Below are 21,851 nucleotides of genomic sequence, written 5' to 3'. Positions count from 1 at the left end.
TATGAAAGCCCCGAGGGCTTTCACACTGGAGAAATGTGCTAGCGGGACGGTAAAAAAAGTCCTGCTAGCAGCATCTTTGGAGTGGTTGAAATCAATGGGGCAGCGCGGCTATACCCCGCTAGCGGCCTAATAGTGCCGCTAAAAATAGCGGCGCTTTACCACCGACGCTCCTCCCGCCCCAGTGTGAAAGGGGGTTTAGAGCCAGTTCACACCACATGCAGTCCAGTGTGTTTTTTTTCTGCATAAAAAAACGCATAGAAAGCAGGTTATATGGTTTTCAATGGCATAGTTCACACCAGTGCTTGTAGTTCCAATGCGTTCTAGTTCCAGAAAAAAAGTAAAACATGCTGCATTTTTTCCTGCACTGGACTGTACTGGAACGCTGTAAAACACATCGAAAATGCACCTAAACGCACTGGAACATGCACATGTCCTTATTGAGGCTCTGTTCACATCTAGGCATCCCAGAACACAGGTAGAATCATTGCGATTCTGCCTGTGACCCTTAATCACCCAGAAATTCAATTGAGGCGACAGGCATACCGCGATTCGTCAGGCAAAATTTTTTCCTGCGATCGGGGTGCCATTGGAAGTGATGGGGATCGCAAGGGCGTCCTGCGATTTGCTGAGATTCCGGCCATGATCCGGGATGCTTAGATGTGAACGGAGCCTTAAGGTTATGAAAAAAGAGGGGGAAAAATGCACTGAACTGCGTCAAAAACGCACCCAAAATGCATCACACACGCACTGGAATGCATCAAAAATGTGTCGAAAACACGCATACAGAAAAGCATCTTGAACACATCCAGACTGTGTTTCTATTGTGTGAACTGGCCCTTACATAAGTAATGTAAGGAATGAGTTGTTTGCAGTCAATTGTTCTGAAAACAAAAATTTTTATAATGGAACTTCAACGGAACAAAGGATGGCCTAACTCCAACTGCTGGAAATATAAAGGCATACTATTCATATGGAATATTTCATATATACAGTAAATGTTTAACATTTTGCTTTGTTGCTAACCACTTCAAGAACAGGCCTATTTCTGACACTTGTGGTTTACAAGTTAAAATCAGTATTTTTTACTAGAAAAGTACTGATTTCAGAGAATAAAATGGTGATGGCTGCAATATTTTACACAACAATTGTCCGATGGAGCGTTCAAACGGTTGGATTTTCCACCAACAGCCTGTCATCACACATTTCCCATCGGAAAATCTGATCGTGTGTACGAGGCTTAAGTCTAAGTAAAGCAGGGATGAGAAACACAGGGATCATTCCTTGTGTACAAAGCTCTATGTTGAATGTCAACTTTGGAGACCCCTGCTCCAACTGATTATAAAGTGTGAGCTGGAGTTTGGCTTCATTCGGTTACTATAACTAAATCTGCTAATACATTTAACACTCCCCTTTCCCAAGCTTAACAATGCTGCTCTCCAAAGGTGCCCCTGTGTTCCTTCATCCAGGGTGTAGGAACTCTAAGCCCTTGTACACACGGTCGGAGAATCCGTCGGAATGTGTCTTATCGGACCGTGTCGTCGGATAATCCGACTGTGTGTGGTATGCATCGGATTGATTCCCTCCGAATATCCGTCGGACCCAATTTTCCAACATGTTGGAAATATTTCCCGACCAACTGGGTTGATCGGACATACTCCGATCATGTGTAGAGAATTTTGATCGGACCAAGTGCCACGCATTCTAAGATCAAATTCCTACATCAAAGCTATTGGCTACTAGCCTGAATGTAGTCCCATCGTAACAAAATTACGTCATCACGTTCTGAAAGATCAGATTTTTCGACAACTTAGTCCGACCGTGTGTATGCAACAGTTTCGGACACAATCCATCGGACTAAATCCGACGGACAAAATCCGACGGATTTGGTTGGCAGAATCTCCGACCGTGTGTACAGGGGCTAATACAGGAGGTGTGTTACTGGCCAGATCACCAGGTGAAAACAGAGGGGAGAAAAGCCTAAAAAAGAAAACGAAAGCAATTTAGGCAAACCTGTACTTAGAGAAATACAAAAGTTGCCATGCCAAACCTTCTGGAAATGCATTGCCATGCTGAAAATCTACCTGAACACCTTACCTTAGATCAACATGAAACCCTAGCAAGTGGCATTTTTAATAAGAAATCAGAAATGGTAGCTACATACGTCTGTCAGAACAGGATTGCTATAAGACTCTGTTCACACCTATGCATTTTTTAATGTTTTTTTTGCTAGTTGCAGAAACGCACTAAAGTCCATTTAACATTGTTTCCTATGGGACACATTCACATCTATGCTTTTTTAAGCTGCTGCAATTTTGGAAAGGGTCAGAGACTTTTTTAAAGCAAAACAATGGATTTTTGGTTGAATAGACCTCAATGGAGAATCTGCAGAAAAGCATGTAATGCTTTTGGAGCGATTTTGCCACAATTTAAGTTTTTTAATCCACTCAACAACAAATTTGTCAAAAAAAGCATAAAGAAGGCAAAACACATCCAAAAATTTTGCAAAAAAAGTGTCAAAAGTGCATGTGTAAAAACACAAAATGCAACGCAAAAAGCACCGCAGAAACGGATCTAGACCAAACTGCATAGGTGTGAACAGGGCCTAAGCTTTATTGCAGTTAAGGATCTGCTCCTTTCATATCAATAAGAGTGTCTTGCAATAAGAAGGTATGAAAATAAGAAGGTATGAAAAGAAACAGTCAACATGGGGAGGTCTGAATATACAACGATGGAACTACCCATAGAGATAGTGAAAACTATTACAAATGTTGGCAAATACAAAGCTCTACAACATAAAAATCCCCACGCACACAAGCACTCTCCTGATGAGGCTGAAAAAGAGAAATGATACGCTGTCCATAAGGCTCCTTACTGTGACCTTCAAACTATCTCCATGACTCCCTCATAGTTTTCCTATACAGGGTTCATACTTTTGGACAACCCTCAAACTTCCTTGCAGCCCTTGTACATGAAGGCTACAGGGAAGAAGGACAGTATGAACCAGGCCTCTGGATGTACAGATCTGGACCCTACATCTACTGCAACAATCATATTTAGGGCGTCGTAAAAAATCCTTTACTCCTTACCTGCCCTATAAATGAGCCAGGTCAACCTGATGATGGAAGAAGGTCCTTGCACCACATGTAGTATAAACAAGTCCCCTGAGTTATAAGGCGCCTTGTGCTGCTCTATAGTCTACACAAATGGTTTGTCTGCCCATCCGTGAAAGTCATTTACATCTATTCAATACAAACTTATTGTGTGTCAAAACAACATATATTACTTTAGTGTTGTCACACTTTTGCTATCCTCAAATGATCAATCTTCCATCATCAATTTAACCCCTTCTTCTGAAAATGCTAATTGTCCAGCTGTCATGGTGATCCAATGGCCAGAATATGGAAGCTTCTCTGGATTGATCTTCTAGCTCTAGATTGATCCAGAGCCTCTCCCTTCTGCCAGAACTGCCTATTCCAATCCATTTGGCTAGCAAGCGATCCCTGTGAATGGACCTATTTAGAGAAGCCTAAAGCCCCGTACACACAACCGGATTTTCCGACGGGAAATGTTGGATTTCAGGCTGTTGGCGGAAAATCCGACCATGTGTATGCTCCATCGGGAAATTGTTGTCGGACTTTCCTCCAACAAATTTTGGCTAGCAGGTCTTCAAATTATCCGCCAACAAATGTGTGATGTCGGATTTTCCAATCGTATATACACAAGTCCGTCAGACACAAGTCCAAAGTACAAGCACGCATGCTCGGAAGCAGAAGCGGTCGGTCTTGTAAACTAGCGTTCGTAATGGATAATTAACATTCATGGCGTGGCAAATTATGGAATCTCCAATGCCAATTCTCTTCTTCTTTAATGGGATAATAATGAAGCTGCGTTGCTGGTGATACTGATGGAGTTATTGCAAACAAATTTTCGAAGAAAGCCTTTTTTTTATGTGATATCAAAATTATTATTATTATTATTATTTATTTATTTTTAAAGCCTTTTTTTTATGTGATATCAAAAATAATAATATTATTATTATTATTATTTTTTTTATTTGTGCAAGTTACCACAACACCATTATCCTGTAGTTTTTAAGAACAAACACATAACTATGTTGGTGTCCCTTGTCAATTTTACATTGTATTTTTTTTAAATGTAACTACCTACTCCCAAACTGTCATTTGAAGTAAAACACATAGCCAAGTATTAGTCTCCACAATTTTTTTTATTGTGCATTAAAAAAAAATAATTTGGCATGCTATCTGCCAATAGAACAAAAAAAAGTGCATTCAGAAACGAACTGAAAAGCACAAACTGAAAAGCGCTAAATGAAAAATGCAAAAAGAAAAGCGCGAATCAACACTCACCAAACTTCTACTAACACGAAATTAGCAGAAGGAGCCCAAAGGGTGGCGCTAGAGAGCTGGAAAACCACATAGTATGTCTAGTGTGACACTACGTTCGTAATGGTGTATGCAAGACAAATTTGAGCCAACACCCTTCGGTTAAAATTCCACGGTTTTGTTGTCGGAAAGTCCGATCATGTGTACAAGGCATAACACAATTATTACCTTCTGTATCAGTTGCCTCTCCAGTTAGATAGTAAGCTCTTCTACCCCTCTTGTATGAATTGTATTTTATCGATACTTTCCCTTTCCTTTGTAAAGTACTGCACAAACTGTTGGTGCTATAATAAATCCTGAATAATAATAATAAGTTGAACACTATTTACAAATAATTGACAAAAAGTAATGCAGTTCTGTAATCATTATTACATCATTAAATGTATTTTTAAATGTATGTAAACAGTGTATATAATGGCTATAGAATGGAAGTGTAGAAGCAGTATCTGGAGCCAATCAGTTAGTGTGCTGATAAGAAGCTTGCTGATAAAAGGAGAAAGCAGAGTACCAAAGAAATGAGCTCATCACTGAGCTGCTAGGCAGGCCCAAGATTACAGGAAGTAGGCTGAATAATGACGTACATTGGACTAAGGACATCTAGTGGGGAGAATGAAGTTCTGTTGGAGACAGCTCTGGATTGAAGGTGAATATGGCAACAAAACCTGCTTTTTAAAATGTCAGGCCTAAATACATTAGAATTTGATCCACAGCATGAGCACATCTCCCAGATGTGAAGAAACTCCACCATCATCCTATAAGTCAACGATAGGCACTCAAGAACCTAACATGGTTCCACTAGGCTACATGAACACTTTGGGGGGGGGGGGGTACAGTAAAAAAAAAGCAGGTGATTGAGACATGTTAACACCATTTTCATTACATTGAATGATGAATTAAACTCAATACTATGAATGCAGTATGAATATTTAGCTCTCAGTTAGGATTTCCTTCTGGGTCTTCACCACTGTCCCCCCACCCCAAAAGAAGCCCTCTTAACTTTAGCTAGAATAAATAGTATTTGTAAACTCAAAACATTTAGCCTTTACATATCCAATTGGGTAGATTTCCTTTCTAAAGTAAGGAAAATACACATCAACCAGCACAGGCAATTTTTACTCTTGTTCCGCTGACAATTCAGAATTTTGTTTTTATCCTCACTTTCATTGTAAATGGCCACAAGGACACACACACAAAAAGATGAGGAGGAAATTAAAGGGTTCAGTGAGCTCACAACACCCTCCACTCCCTGTTGTATGTACAACTATAATACTAAAAGTGTTGGGACGCCTGCCTTTACACACACATGAACTTTAATGGCATCCCAGTCTTAGTCCGTAGGGTTCAGTATTGGCCCACCCTTTGCAGCTATATTAGCTTAAACTCTTCTGGGAAGGCTGTCCACAAGGTTTAGGAGTGTGTCTATGGGAATGTTTGACCATTCTTCCAGAAGTGAATTTGTAAGGTCAGGCACTGATGTGGACAAAAAGGCCTGGTTCACAGTCTCTGCTTTAATACACCCCAAAGGTCTTCTATCGGGTTGAGGTCAGGACTCTGTGCAGGCCAGTCAAGTTCCTCCACCCCAAACTCACTCATTCATGTCTTTATGGACCTTACTTTGTGCACTGGTGCTCAGTCATGTTGGAACAGGAAGGGACCATCCCCAAACTGTTCCCCCAAACTTGGGAGCATGAAATTGTCGAAAAAGTTCTTGTTATTCTGACGCCTTAAGAGTTCCTTTCGCTGGAACTAAGGGGTCGGGGCCAAGCCCAACCTCACACCAAAATCCCCCTCCACCAAATGATTTGAACCAGTGCACAAAGCAGGGGGTACAGAGCATGAATGCGCATTGGTCAAAGTGCGACAACAATGAAAGCTGAAAATTGTCCTGGGCAGGAAGGGGGTATAAGTGCCCAGTAAGCAAGTGTTTAAAAACAATATGTGAATGGGCTATTCATTTTTATTTTCTGTTTTGCTGCTTTATAAAATAAAAAGACCACAAATGGTTCTCTAGATCTTAAGAGGATCCTAACTGGATTATTTTATTACTATTTTTATTTTCTTTAACTTTAGTCTCCTCTTTGCTCTCTTGAAGCACTGTCCAAGCCCTCATACATCCATGAAATGATTGTAAATGATCACCTTGTAAGTCAATCCATTCAGTTTAAAATGAAAGGCAAAACATTTGTGTATATATATATATATATATATATATATAAAAAAAACATAAATACCTTTTTCCCTTTTTTATAAGTGATCACATTCCCTATGTTCTCAGCTGAATAGGAGCTGGAGGGGAGAAGCAGCAGCACACTGAGCTTGCCAGTGAATGGCTGTGCAGTGGAGGCATGTCAGGAACTGTCTCATCATTGGAGGAGAGCACACTGAGTTCCCAGCATAGCTAGAGAACTGATCACGGTACGTTCTCCTGCTTTGTGTGGTCAGTTTTTTAATGGGAAAGCAGAGAGACTGGCAGGAACATCATGGATTTCACACAAAGAAAGCAATACAAAGAGAACATGACACTTTTTCATACACGGTACAGCAGTCACATATCAAGAATATGAAGGGTTTGGGGCAACAAACTCTTTAATATACACTCGTTAGTTACTACTTGTTCCTCCGTTGTCTGACAAGGCTCATACTATTACCTTATATATCAGTTTTACTCCTTCTCCCCAGTTTTTCTACAGTAGATAGTAAGTTCTTTTGGTCTGTCACAACCTTTGTATCATGTTGCACAGAGGCAGCTCTCTAAATAGGAAAATTATGTGGCCGCCTAAGGCCTCGCACTCACAGGGGCCTCGCGGCTGCCTAATTTGCTTGTGCAAAATCACTGATGCTGATGCTGGCGGCTCCGCCTCCCCCTGCTGGGACTTTGTGGCCCAGGAGCTGACTGACAAATTGGGTACTGCCCGAGGAATAGCAGCCCCAGCATTTAGCAGCTGCATCCCTGTCTGGTAGCAGCAGGTGCGGGGAGCAGGACAGTAGGGGCCTCTAGGTGTTGGCAGTGGCCGGATGACAGTACCCGGCTCCAGGTGCCATCTCTAAAAGGTGGGTGTGTGGGTGGCATGTCCATGTGGGAGGTGCAGCTAGGCTACTTCTTCAGCCTGCGCCGCTCACCCGACCTCTCCACGCCTGCCTCCAGCTGAGCTGCTCCGTGACTGAAGATGAAGGAGCTCCGCCTCCAATCTCCAGATGCCGCCTGGCGACCAGAGAGAACGTGAGTGCCCATGCAGCTTCCCTGTGTGCCTGGATAGGAGGAGCGGTGGGCGCCTGCATATAGAGGAGTTTATCTTTCTATATTCCTACTGTAGCCACTGAATGTTTGCAGGAGGGAGAGAAGTGAGCATTCAGTGGCTGCAGGAGGAATAAAGAAAGATCAATTCCTCTATATGCAGGTGCCCACCGTTCCTCCTATCTAGCTTCTTCTGCGCCCCCTGTGCTCTCGGCCCCTCCTTGTGCTCCCTGGCTCCCCCCTTGTTCTCCGGACCCTCCTTGTGCTTCCTGGCTCTGCCCCCTGTTCTCCGGCCCCTCCGTGGCTCTGCCCTCCATGCTCTCCAGCCCCTCCTTGTGCTCCCTGGCTCATCCCCCAGTGCTCTCCACCCCCTTGATTTGCTGTGAGTTCTGTCTAGGTGCATGGATAACTTAACTCGCTTATCTTCCATGTACACAGTCAAAACAAGTTAAAGAGGATCTGCAGTCTGCTCACATAATTTGTAATAAAAACATCTTTGCCATTCTGAAGCTTCCCTCCAACCACTTTGCATATTAGTTTATACAGTATATACTGTGATTCTGTACTTGCCAAAAATGCAGAATCTCCCTCCACAAAGTCTGGCTGCATCCATTTTAACTGTGGGCAGCTGAAGCTGCTGGCTGTTCACTTCCTGGATTTACACAGAGGCACATCTCCAGCTCTGCAGCCCTGCAGCTTTCATTGGCCTTCTTATGACTCATCCCCCCTCTCTTCCTGCCAAACTCCCACAAGAGAGAGAGAGCTGTGCATGATGTCATAAGCCTAGACTTTTTACCAGATAAGATACAGGAAGTGGGCTGTATAAGGTATTTCCTGGCAGAAAAAAAAATGTTTTACTATCCAAAGTTAAAACAAGGGCAGAAGATTTAATAGATGGGAAGTTGAAAAAATTACTAAAGGTCTGCTTTAAAATGGTTCATTGGATTTTATAGGTATTTATAGCTGTCCTTGGGCCCCTCCTATTCTCGCTCTATACCTCCTTCCCTGGGCCAGTTGATTACCTTCCATCACTTTTAATACCTCTTCTATGCTGACGACACCCAGATCTATCTCTCCACTCCCTCGATCTGTTCATGGATCTCAAATTTACTGAATGACATATTGGTATGGATGTCACACCACTTTCCCAAACTCAATTTTCCTAAAACTGAGCTTGTTAAAGAGGAAGTAAACTCTCCCACTCTTCTTTTCATCTAGTCCATTATAATAAGTAATTATCAAACTATAGTCACTGTAATCCAGCCCAAATCGCATATTACTTACTGTTTCAAAAAACTTTAAAAAAACTTGTTTGCAGGGGTTAGGCAGCGCCATCTTCAGTATTGTTTTCTGAGCCCACAGTGGAGTGTATTTCCGCCCTTACATTGAACACTTCCTGTACTGTTAACCAAGCCTCCTTCTCAATCCAACGTTTCTATGGCAACCCTGCTTCCCTGTTCATAGCTGACTTGTTTTATTTCATAGTATTTACTTGTGCTGCTTATCTAGTGTTTGCCTGTGTGAATCCTATCAGCTTCAGACTGCAGTTATTTCTGTCCCATGCCCTGCTTTACACTGCATGTGATGTCACATGGTCACATGGTGTGTAGGAGGAAGCTCTGAGTGATTATGCAACCTCCTGGGAGTTCAGTATTGTGTGCCATAGGAAGTCCTGATAACAGATGGGCAAAATGCTGAACAAAAAGGTTTAATTAACACCGTCAACTGATTGTACTTGTAAACCAAAATTAATGGAAGACAGAGCAGCCGGTTTAACACAGTAATGAGACATAAATTTGTGGTTGGCGACCAGGAAGCCGCCCTGCAGATCACTCCGGGAGCGACGTGACGTGAGGCTGCCCATGAAGTTGAGATTCTTCTGGTGGAATGTGCTGTCACCATCTCTGGAGGTGCCAAGCCCTTTGCTTTATAGGCCTATTGAATAGCTTGAACGATTCATGTAGCAATGGATCTGATGGAGACCTGCAACCCCTTGTTCCTCCTGTGGAGCAGGACAAAGAGATACTCGGATTATTGAAAGGGAGCCATGGCCTCCAGGTATTGTCTCAAGGTGACTCCCACATCAAGGGGGTGCAAACCCGGGATTCTGGTTGATATAAAGGTGGGAAGCATGATTTCTTGATTCTCATGGAAAATTTAGGTGACCTTGAGATTCACTCCCAGGATCGAGATTAGAACCACTCTGTCTGAAAATAATTTATGGAATTTTTTGACCCTAAGGCTTGGTTTTCGGATATCCTCTTTGCTGAAGTGATGGCTACCAAAAAGGCAGTTTTGAAGACAAGTTCTTTGATCAAGAGTGGTTTGTCGAGCTGTGAGAAAAAATCGAGGACCAGCAGTAGATTCCACTTGGGGAACCTCGGTTTCCTTTGTGGCCTGAGCCTAACTGCTCCCTTGAAGAATTGATGAACAAGGGTGTTCCTGGCCCACGACACTCCAGTGAAAGCTGATTGGCTGATACCTGTACCTAGAGGCAACTGACAGATAGGGCCATGTCTAAGCTAGACTGTAAGAAGCTTAGGATGTCCTGGACTGCCTGCACACCACACGGGTTGGCTCTGACAGACATGTAGCTCATGAATTTGGCCCATATTAGTTTATAAATCAGGTTTGTGCTTATCTCCTCGCACTCAGGAGTGTGGGAATGACCTCTAGCTTTTTCCAGTGCCTCTTCCATTTGCCCACTCCATACCTTGCTAATAGCTAGGGCTTATCTGAGTATTGCAAATCTACTTCCTCGGGGTCGGAGCTCGGCCGGTCCTGATCGTAGGAAGAGAATCTTCGGGTAGGAGGACCATCAACTCAGTCTTTTGGAGGAGGACAAATAAAGAACATGGCCGCTGGCTCAGAGCAAAGATTTATGGGAGTGGAGTCCTATAGGGTAGTAGTAGTAGAGGCGGGGCTAAACCCACACGTATGCTGCCATGGAGTCTGCCATGAAAGGTCCATTTTTAAAATCGCTCATAATATCCTTATAGGGCATCTCAAGGAATATAAAAAAAATCCACGCTTGCAGTGGCAACCCCCCCACCACATAGGTTAAATGCCTTATTTTTTATAGCTTTAAATTTAGGTAGGGAAGCAAGGAAATCATGGCAGCCCTGGAGAATGCAAGTTTAAAAACAGGACAGTAATGGCTGTGCCAATACTTCCAGCCTATTTTCACTAGGATAAATCAATGAAGAAATAATTGTTCTTGTTCCACATCTCTGTCATGATCATTTACTGCTGTGAAAGAAAATATGAATCTGTCCAATAGTGGCCTTTTTTTTAATCTATGTTTCTGAAGAGCGAACTGCACATAGTCATACTGTACCTTTTGTCTAGGGCAGTGGTTGTCAACCTCAGTCCTCAAGTACCCCCAACAGGCCATGTTTGCAGGTTTTCCTTTATCTTGCACAGGTGCTTTAAATCAAAGTCAATGGCTTGGTATTTTGGACAGCTATTTTATCTAAGAGAAATTCCCAAAACATGGCCAGTCGTAGGTACTTGAGGACTGAGATTGAGATCCACTGTTTTACAAAGTAGAATGTATTTTTAGTGAGTGCATTTTATCACTTATTTTTGTAGCATTTCTCTTAAAGTGAAACTAAACCTAAATTGTGAAAACAGGCAGCTCTTTACTACAAAAGAGACATGTTATGTCTCTTATGCAATAATACACACTTAAGCCGGCCATACGCGGTTCGAATCTTGGCCGGTTTAACAGGAACTGGCCGAGATTTGAAACGTTAATGGGCAGGCTGAATGTACCAAGTTGATTGATCGATCAACTTGTGTACAACCAGCCTGCCAGATTCTCTTGAAATTTGCTCAGTGTATGACTGGCCTTAGGCAGGCCATGCATTATGTGATTTTGTTTCCTTCAACCATGGGTTGAAGGAAAGAAAATTGCTTGATTCCCCCCATTAACAAAGACTGAATTCCTCCCTCTGTGCTATTTCATTCAGACAGTGGGAGGTTTCCAAACCATCAGAATACAGTACAATGATCACTGCGGGCAGCTATAGAGCGAATGAAAACAAAACAAAAAAAAAACAGGCTGGTTATACTGAAGTCGATCGATAGAAGGGGCATGATTGAAAAAGGTCTGCCGACCGAGAAGGCTTGGCTCATAGTCTCCACTCTAATTCATCCCAAAGGTGTTCTATCAGGTTGAGGTCAGGACTCTGTGTAGGCCAGTCAAGTTCCTTAACGCAAACCGATAGAACACCTTTGGGATGAATTAGAGCAGAGACTGCGAGCCATGCCTTCTCATTCAACATCAGTGCCTGACCTCACTAATGCGCTTCTGGAAAATTGGTCAAACATTCCCATAGACGCACTTCTAAACCTTGTGGACAGCCTTCCATGAAGAGTTGAAGTTGTTATAGCTGAAAAAGGGTGGGCCAACTCAATATTGAACCCTATGGACTAAGACTGGGATGCCATTAAAATGAATGTGTGTGTAAGCCCTTGTACACATGGTCAGACATTCCAGCGGAAAATATCCGATCGGACCATGTTGTCAGATAATCCGACTGTGTGTGAGCTCTATGGGACTGTTTCCGTCGGAATATCCGACGGACAAAGTTTTAGAGCTGGGCTATAAAACTTTCCGACAACATGATCCAATCGGACTTTGTCCGATTGTGTGTAGAGAATTCCGATCGGACAAAGTGCCACGCATGCTCAGATCAAATTCCTAGACCAAAGCTAGCCTGAACGTAGTCCCGTCGTAACGAAATAACGTCATCACGTTACGTACGATCGGATTTTCCAACAACTTTGTCCGACCTTGTGTATGCAACACAAGTTTCGGACAAAATCCGTTGGATTTTGTTGTTGGAATGTCCGACCGTGTGTACAAGGGCTAAAGGCAGGTGTCCCAATATTTTTGGCAATATAGTATAATTTTTAAAGCTGCTATTGACATTACATTTTCACATGTCAGCAACAACCCATGCAATCCATACATATAAACACAAAACACATTAGTTCAGAAATTAAGTTATGTGTAATAAAATGGAACGACACTGGAAAAAAGTATTGAATACATGAAGAAAGGGAGGTGCAAAAAGGCATGGAAAGCCAGGACACCAGCTGAAATCTATCAGTAATTAGAAAGCAATCCTGCCCCTTGTCAGTGAAAATAATATCAGCTGGTTCAGTTTCAATTGGTGGCCTATAAAAAGGTGTCTCATTACCAAGGTATCACACAAGAAACATCTCATGATGGATAAAAGCGAAGAGCTCTCTCAAGACCTTCGCAAACTTATTGTTGCAAAACATACTGATGGTTACAGAAGGATTTCTAAACATCTGAATGTTCCAGTGAGTACTGTTGGGGCCATAATTTGAAAGTGGAAAGAACATATTTTCACCATGAACTGGCCATAACCAGGTGCTTCTCACAAGATTTCTGACAGAGGAGTGAAAAGAATTATCAGAAGGGCTGTCCAAGAGCCAAGGACCACTTGAGAGATTCAGAAAGACCTGGAATTAGCAGTTACAATTGTTTCAAAGAAAACAATAAGTAATGCACTCAGCCGCCATGGTCTGTATGCACGCTCAACACGCAAGACTCCATTGCTGAAGAAAAAGCATCATGTTGAAGCTCTTTTAAAGTTTGATGCACAACATTTACACAAGCTTGTGAAATACTGGGAGAATATAGTCTGGTCAGATGAGACCAAAATGTAACTCTTTGGATGCCATAATACACACCATGTTTGGAAGTCACAAGGCACTGCACATCACCCCAACCCCCCCCCCCCCCCCCCCCATACCAACAGTGAAGTTTGGGGGTGGAAACATCATGGTGTGGGCTGTTTTCAGGATACGGTACTGGCAAACTTTGTTACATTGAAGGAAGGTTAAATGGAAAAATGTACCAAGACATTATTGATAAAAATCTGCTGACATCTACCAGGATGATGAAGATGAAATGAGGGTGGACATTTTGGCAAGACAATGATCCCAAATACGAAGCCAAGGAAACTCTCAACTGGTTTCAAAGAAAGAAAATAAAGCTACTAGAATGGCCCAGCCAATCACCTGATTTGAATCCAATAGAAAATATTTTAAAGAACTAAAGATCAGAGTTCATGGAAGAGGCTCACAAACCTTCAAGATTTGAAGACTGTGTGGAAGAATGGATCAAAATCACACCTGAGCAATGCATGCGACTAGTTTCTCCATACAGGAGGCATCTTGAAGCTGTTATTACCAAGAAAGGCTATTGTATGAAGCATTAAATACATTTCAGTTAACGCGTTCAATACTTTTTCCCTGTGTCATTCCATTTTATTACACATAACTTGATTTCTGAACCTTTTTGTTTTGGTTTCTTTGTATGTCTGGCTTGCATGGGTTGTTACTGACATGTTCTGAAAATTTCATGTCAATAGCCCCTTTAGAAATATTTTTTACCTAGAAAAATAATGATGAGTTCAATGCTTTTTACCATTTGTATATACTGAAATCTTTTTTTTATTTTTTTTATACTAGTAATGGTGGTGATTAGCGACTTATAGCGGGATAGCAGGCAATCTGACACTAACTGACACTTTGTGTTAACTGGATAACTGTCACTAACATCTCCAGCGACACTAATGCAGTGATCAGTGCTAATAATATACAGTATATTGACACTGTACTAATGACACTGACTGGGAAGGGGTTGACATCTGAGGCAATCAAAAGGTTAAATGTGTGCCTAATGATTGTAGCACCCTCTAGTGTGCTATAAGTAGATTGTTTGCTAGTATAGTTAAATTGTCAGGCTTGGCTGCCAGCCAAGCCTATGTTGTTGTGTTTTATATGGGTTGGGTGAGTGACTCAGGGAGGGCTGGATGACTGATAGGCAGCATCTCTGAGACCTACCCCTACTTCTAGAAACTTGCAGAAGATTCAATAAGAGGAATGGGGGAGGAGGCAAGAAAGATCTGTCTGGAGTATTCTGAGGGCCCTGACCAATCCCCAACAGATGGGTTGACAGGGGGCCCCCTCAAATACTTAGGGTCAGCCCACCTGGGGCAGTGGAGTTTGGGTGGAAGATGGTAGATGGAGTGTTAGACTGCTGGTGGGCCATGAAGATAGCCCCCTAGTCTGAGGAGGGGGTGACCTTGGGCCTGGGCTCGGGTGCGGAAGAGACCTTTTTTACGACACACAGAGGTGTTCTGACCGCAGGCACAGGAGCAGGAGAAGGACAGCATGAGAACACTGCAAATCTCCAGGGAGGTGGACAGACAGGTGGGCTGGTGAGTGTTAAGCCCCATACACACTATCAGATTTTCTGCTGTTTTTTGTCTTCAGATTTACCAAAACCATGTAGTGGAAGGGCCTGCCTGATTGGATACAAATTGAAACTCCTAAGGTTTGACCTCATATTATATGGTTTTGGGAAATCTGAAGGAAAAAATCAGCAGAAAATCTGATAGTGTGTATGGGGTGGGGCTTTATAGTTAAGAGGATTGAGAGGCATACCCGAGAGGACTGGGCGCACGCAGCCTGGGATGGATGCATAGTCAGTCTGGGAGGATGGTGACGTCTTAGCCAGGAGGGCTAGTGAAAGGGGTAGCTGCAGCCAGGTGGACTGGCAGTGCCTGAAGAGGTGGTGCTAGGATCAGTAGTCACAGGTGGAGGACAGCTGGGCACTAGGACTTTATTTTGTGCTACACTATCAAAGGGGCCTGCAGTCCCTGCCTGCAAAGGGCATTTGCTACTGGTCTAATTGCTCTTGTCAGACCATCCATACAGTGCCAGCTGGTCCTAGGAGTTGTTGTTCCACAAGTAAGATTGTATTGAAGGTAGAAAGAGAAGTGTATATACGGACTGTATATAGTTTGTGTCCCTGAATAATTCTTTGATGATCAAGTGGGCATCTTATAATACCTTCAACCCTATCCAAGTTCAATACCCCTAATAAAATACAAAAACAAATCTGCAAGGATGGATTCTTGTCTCCAGCGTGTGGTGGAAAATTCTGTGTGCCCGGCTGTGCAGGGTGGGAGATACTCCATTCATCAGACACACATAAATAAAAATAAAAAGGAAATAAAAGAACATTTACAGAAAAAATAATCTCTTGCTTTTGTGATTGGCAGGTATATGCAGATTAAAGCCCCCAACATAGATAGGACCTCCAAAGCATGACCAAATTGTGATTGCAGATTTTGAGGGTCAGAATCAACTTCCTGATGCAAAGATATATAAAATAAAGATTTTACTTTCCTCCGATATTGTATAGTTAAAATGCCACATATAATCTGAATGACCTCTACCCTGACTGGATCATGACAGACCCCTACTATGATATCCTAAAATTGTTTATGAAAATATGATCCAGACCTGTTCACTTTTGGCTGGATCATGACTTGTACCGTGTCACAAATTCACTTACTAAATAAGTAATTATATTGAAGCTTCACAGCTTGCTTTCCAATGACTATGACTTGGCGATTCTACTTCTTCATTTACAGTAAATATAAAAACATTTTTTACATGCACTGTTTTTACTGCCTGGGCAGATCACCTGTCATCGCGTGATCAAGGACACGGTTTATAGAGTAAGTAGATCTGGTCTGGTAGCATCAATACAGGACAATATACTATATACAAGATTTAAACTAAATGTCATATGACTTTATATAAATCAGTAGTTGCCATTGACATAGAAACAGCTCCTTTCATTATATACCCGACTCCTTTTTTTTCTATCCATTTCCATTTGTTATGGAACCTCCCTAAAATCTCAAAAACTTGATATGTTAAAAAGGACTTGTTCCTGTGGTAGCTGGCTATGCACAGGGCTGTCTAAATGAGTGGGCACATCTGGGCACTGCCCAGGGGTCCCAGCTGCATGGGGGGCCCCTGTACTTACCCCAAATCAGTTGGTCCTTAAGCCCACGCTGCCCCAAAATTGGGGGCCCCATTAAGGCACTGAGAGTGATAAATACACAGGGGAGGCAGGCTGGCAGCGGTGCACCGTGCTATGTAGAACGATACCTATTATTTCACAGCCAGCAGGAAGGGGCGGGGCCAGAGCGCCAGTGATGCTCTAGGATGTAGAGGGGACAGAGTGCTGGGGGGATATCTGGGGTGTAGAGGGGTCAGAGTGCTGGGTGGATATCTGGGGTGTAGAGGGGTCAGAGTGCTGGGGGGATATCTGGGGTGTAGATGGGTCAGAGTGCTGGGGGATACCTGGTTTTAGAGGGATCAGAGTACTGGGGAGATATCTGGAGTGTAGAGGGATCAGAGAGTTGGGGGGATATCTGGGGTGTAGAGGGGTCAGAGTGCTGGCGGGGTATCTGGGATGTAGAGGGATCAGAGTGCTGGGGAGATATCTGGGGTGTAGAGGAGTCAGAGTGCTGGGGGATATCTGGGATGTAGAGGGATCAGAGTACTGGGGGAGGATATCTGGAGTGTAGAGGGATCAGAGTGTTGGGGGGATATCTGGGGTGTAGAGGGGTCAGAGTACTGGGGGAGGATATCTGGAGTGTAGAGGGATCAGAGTGTTGGGGGGATATCTGGGGTGTAGAGGGGTCAGAGTACTGGGGGCACCTGGAGCCAGGTGCTGTCATCCAGCCACTGCCGCCACCTAGAGGCCTCTACTGTCCCGCTCCCTGCACCTGCTTCCACTGGACAGGGATGCAGCCGCTCTATGCTTGGGCCGCTATTCCTCGGGCAGTACCCAATTTGTCAGACAGCCCCTGGGCCACAGAGCCTCATCGGGGACAGGCAGAGCTGCCAGTGTCAACATCAGTGATTGAACACAAGCAAACTAGGAAGCTGCGAGGCCCCTGTGAGGGCAAGGCCTTAGGCGGCTGCCTAATTTTCCTAATTAGAGAGCTGCCTCTATCTGCGTGTAGAGGGGTCAGAGTGATGGGGGGATATCTGGGGTGTGGAGGGGCTAGAGTGCTGGGGAGGCATCAATCTAGCAGATATATTATATGCACAGGACAGCTTTGTTACTTTATATATGCAGTATTTTCCTACTGTTTCTTTGCTGTACAGAATGATTGTTCATGTAGTTAAAGCGGAGCTCCATCCAAAAGGGAAAGATCCGCTTGTCTGCCTCCTACCTACTTGATATATGTTTACCGATGCTGGCACCATTGTAGGTGCCCCAGAGCATTACTTTGACCAGGGGCCCATGATGCTATTAAGACGGCCCTGGTATGCGCCCCCTTTGCAGCACTGCCCACCACAATGATGTGGTAGTAAAGCCTGACATTAAACTTGTATCTACAGGTAAGCTATAATATGGCCTACCTGTAAGCACAGTGAAAAACTACCAAACTTGTGCTGTTTAAACACTTGCCGACCAGCCACCACAGTTGTACTGCGGCAGAATGGCACAGCTGGGTGCCCCCTGCTCGCCCACGGAGCCAATGCGAGTGCCCAGCAGTCGCAATCACCGACAGGCTCCTGCAATCACTCGGAACACACCGAGAACCGGGATCTATGTGTGTAAACACACAGTTTCCGGTTCTCTGAGGGGAGAAGTGACAGATCGTCTGTTCATACAGAGTATGAACAGCGATTTGTCATCTCCCCAACACAGTCCTCTCCCCCTTCAGTTAGAATCACCTCCCAGGGAAGACAATTAACCCCTTGAACGTCCCTAGTGTTAACCCCTTCCCTGCCAGTGACATTTTTACAGTAATCAATGTATTTTTATAGCACTGATAGCTGTATAAATAGCAATGGTCCCAAAAATGTGTCAAAATTGTCTGATCTGTCCACCATAATGTCACAGTCCAGTTAAAAATCGCAGATCGCTCCCATTACTAATAAAAAAAATAAAATAAAAAAATGGCATAAAACTATCCCCTATTTTGTAGACGCTATAACTTTTGCGCAAACCAATCAATATACGCTTATTGCAATTTTTATTACCAAAAATATGTAAACGAATACACATCGGCCTAAACTGAGGAAAAAGATTTTTTTTTATATATTTTTGGGGGATATTTATTATAACAAAAAGTAAAAAATATTGCTTTTTTTGTTTATAGCGCAAAAAATAAAAACCGCAGAGGTGATCAAATACCACCAAAATAAAGCTCTATTTGTGGGAAAAAAAGAACCTAATTTATGTTTGGGTGCAACGTCGCCGACCATGCAATTGTCCGTTAAAGCGATGCAGTTCCGTATCGCAAAAAGTGCTTTGGCCAGGAAGGGGGTAAAATCTTCCGGGGCTGAATCAGTTAAGTGGATATTTACATCAGTTTCAGTCAATGATGTCAATGCACATGCACTGTATGCTCTGCATTAGGGGCCCACTGAGTGCGCCATTAATGCAGATAGTGCTGTGCGATGTTGACTCCCACTCGCATGCTCGGAAGTGACGTTATCACGGCCCGGCCATTCAAACTTGCAGAAGAGCGCAAACCTGGAAGGAAGACTAGGTGAACATGGAAGCTCCAGGATGGATGACAGCACAGCACTGGTGAGCTGCATTTGACAGGTATGTCTGCCATGATTTACTACTGCTTTAATGGCAAAGAACTGGGTAGAAGAGGTGGTGAGGGGCACTGGGCAGGCCAAGGTCAGCAATCACAGGTGTCAGCAACAAATTGTGAATTGGAGCTCCTTGATTTTCAGGGCTCCCCTAGATTTCTATAAGCCATTGGAACCGGTATGCAGGGATTCTACGCTTATTGTTTTTTTTTTAACCAAAAATTTTTGTTTTATAGCAGAAAATAAAAAATATTGTTTTTTGTTTTTGTTTTTCAAAATTGTCGGTCTTTTTTTGTTTATAGAGCAAAAAAATAAAAAACGCAGAGGTGATCAAATACCACCAAAAGAAAGCTCTATTTGTGGGGAAAAGGGGACATCAATTTTATTTGTGTACAGTGTCGCACGACCACGAAATTGTCAGTTAAAGTAACGCAGTGCTGTATCTCAAGAAATGGCCTAGTCATTAAGGGGGTAAATCCTTCTGGGGCTGAAGTGGTTAATCATTTAAAAAAATCACTGCTCCTGTCCGAATTAAATTTTTCCAAAAAAAAAATTCTGTTTAAGATTGGTACATGTTCTCCAGGGAAGTGCCCACCCCTATGCTATTTTGTTTTTTTATTTACACCTTGTTTCCTATTATCCCAGAAAAGGATCCTTTTTAATTTGACAGATTTGTCTCCCATTTTCTTTGAAGTTTACTGAGCCCTGCTCAAACAGACTTAAAGTGGTTGTAAAGTCTCAAGGTTTTTTACCTTCATACATAGAATGTAAAAAACCTTCTGTGTGCAGCAGTGCCCCCTAAAACTTACCCGAGCCCCATCTTGATCCAGTGATGTACACAAGAGCCTCGTCTCTCCCAGGTCTCTCCCTCCTCATTGGCTAAGACAGCAGCGTTAGCCATTGGCTCCCGCCACTGTCAATCACAGCCAGTGAGCCAATGAGGAGGGAGTGGGGAGCGGGCCGAGCCGTGTTGTGTGTGAATGGACACATGAAGCAGCAGCTTTGGAGCGATCCTGTTCGGGTGCCCACTTAGCAAGTTGCTTGCTATGGAGGCACTAGGCAAGAGGGAGGGGCTTGCAGTGCTGGCAGGGGACCTGAGAAGAAGAGGATCAGGGCTGTTCTGGGCAAAACCATTGCACAGAGCCGGTAAGTATAACATGTTTGTTATTAACTGCTTTAAGACCAGCCACCATCATTATACTGCAGCAGGTTGGCTCTTCTTGGCGAATCGCTGTAGGTGTACATCAGCAGCTTTGAGAGCAATAGGGGGTGCTCACCCGCAGCTTGACGCCAGAGCTGATGCTCATGGCCGGTGGCCGCGATGTCCACCTGCCACCTGCGTTCGATCCACAGAGAGCCAGAACTGGGATCTGTCAATGTAAAAAAACAGACCCCCGTTCTGACAGAGGAGGAGAGACAGATATGTTGTTCCTAGTTATTAGGAACAGAAATCTCTCTCCTCCTCCAGTCACTACACTCCCCCTTCCCCAGTTAGAAACACCTCCCAGGGAATACATTTAACCCCTTGATTGCCCCCTAGTGTTAACCCCTTCCCTGCCAGTGTCATTTATACAGTAATCATTGCATTTTTATAGCACTGATCACTGTATAAATGTCAGTGGTCCCAAAAATGTGTCAAAAGTGTCTGATCTGTCCACTGCAATGTGGCAGTCCTGCTAAAAATCACAGATCACCGCTATTACAAGTAAAAAATAAATAAATAATAAAAATGCCATAAATCTATCCCCTATTTTGTAGACGCTATAACTTTTAACTAATCAATATATACTTATTGCGATTTTTTTCTTTTTTTTTTTACCAAAAATACAGTATGTAGTAGAATACATATTGGCCTAAACTGATGTAGAAATAAAAAATTTTTGGATGTTTATTATAGCAAAAAGTAAAATATATATATATATTTCAAAATTGTTACTATTTCTTTGTTTATAGCGCATAAAATAAAAACGTAGAGGTGATCAAATACCACCTAAAGAAAGCTCTATTTGTGAGGAAAAAAGGACATCAATTTTGTTTGTGTACAATGAAGGATGACCACCCATTTTCAGTTAAAATTAAAAAAAAAGCTAAAAATATTTTTGGGGGAAAAGGGACATCAATTTTATTTGGGTACAGTGTCGCACGACAACAAAATTGTCAGTTAAAGTAACGCAGTGCCGTAACGCAAAAAATGGCCTGATCATTAAGGGGGCAAATCCTTCCGGTCCTTAAGTGGTTAAAAAAGAGAAAAAAAAAAAAAAAACACAGGGGGACAACAGAACTTTCTTGCTCTTGCTGCAAATAGTGAGTGCCAGAAATGTCTTCATTGAGTTTTGTAAAGTTACTAAAAGGCCCTTCTTCAGCTTTTCACCTAGAAAATAAAAACAACCTATAAATTAATAGAAACACAGATTTTTGCAAAAGATTCCATATTCTTATTTGATTTGCTGGATCACTTCGTAAAAAGAAAATATATTCTGATCTAAAAAAAAAAAAAAGGGATGTAACTGTATAATAATATATAATAATAATTATTGAATAGATGCACATTTCTAAAAAAAAATGCAAAGAGCAATGATTTTTTTTTAAAATCAATAAAAACTTATATTTAAAAAATGCAAAGAGCAATGATTTTTTTTTTTTTAAATCAATAAAAACGTATATTTAAAAAATACAAAGAGCAATGATGGTACGCTGAATTTGACACATACCATGACTGTTCTGCCCACCATACAGAATAAGCCCCT

This window comes from Lithobates pipiens, unplaced genomic scaffold (assembly GCF_037356315.1).
Source record: "Lithobates pipiens isolate NorthernLeopardFrog02 unplaced genomic scaffold, aLitPip1_a1.2 Scaffold_18, whole genome shotgun sequence".
NCBI classification, from domain to species: Eukaryota; Metazoa; Chordata; class Amphibia; order Anura; family Ranidae; genus Lithobates; species Lithobates pipiens.
This window is presented reverse-complemented; position numbering follows the sequence as displayed.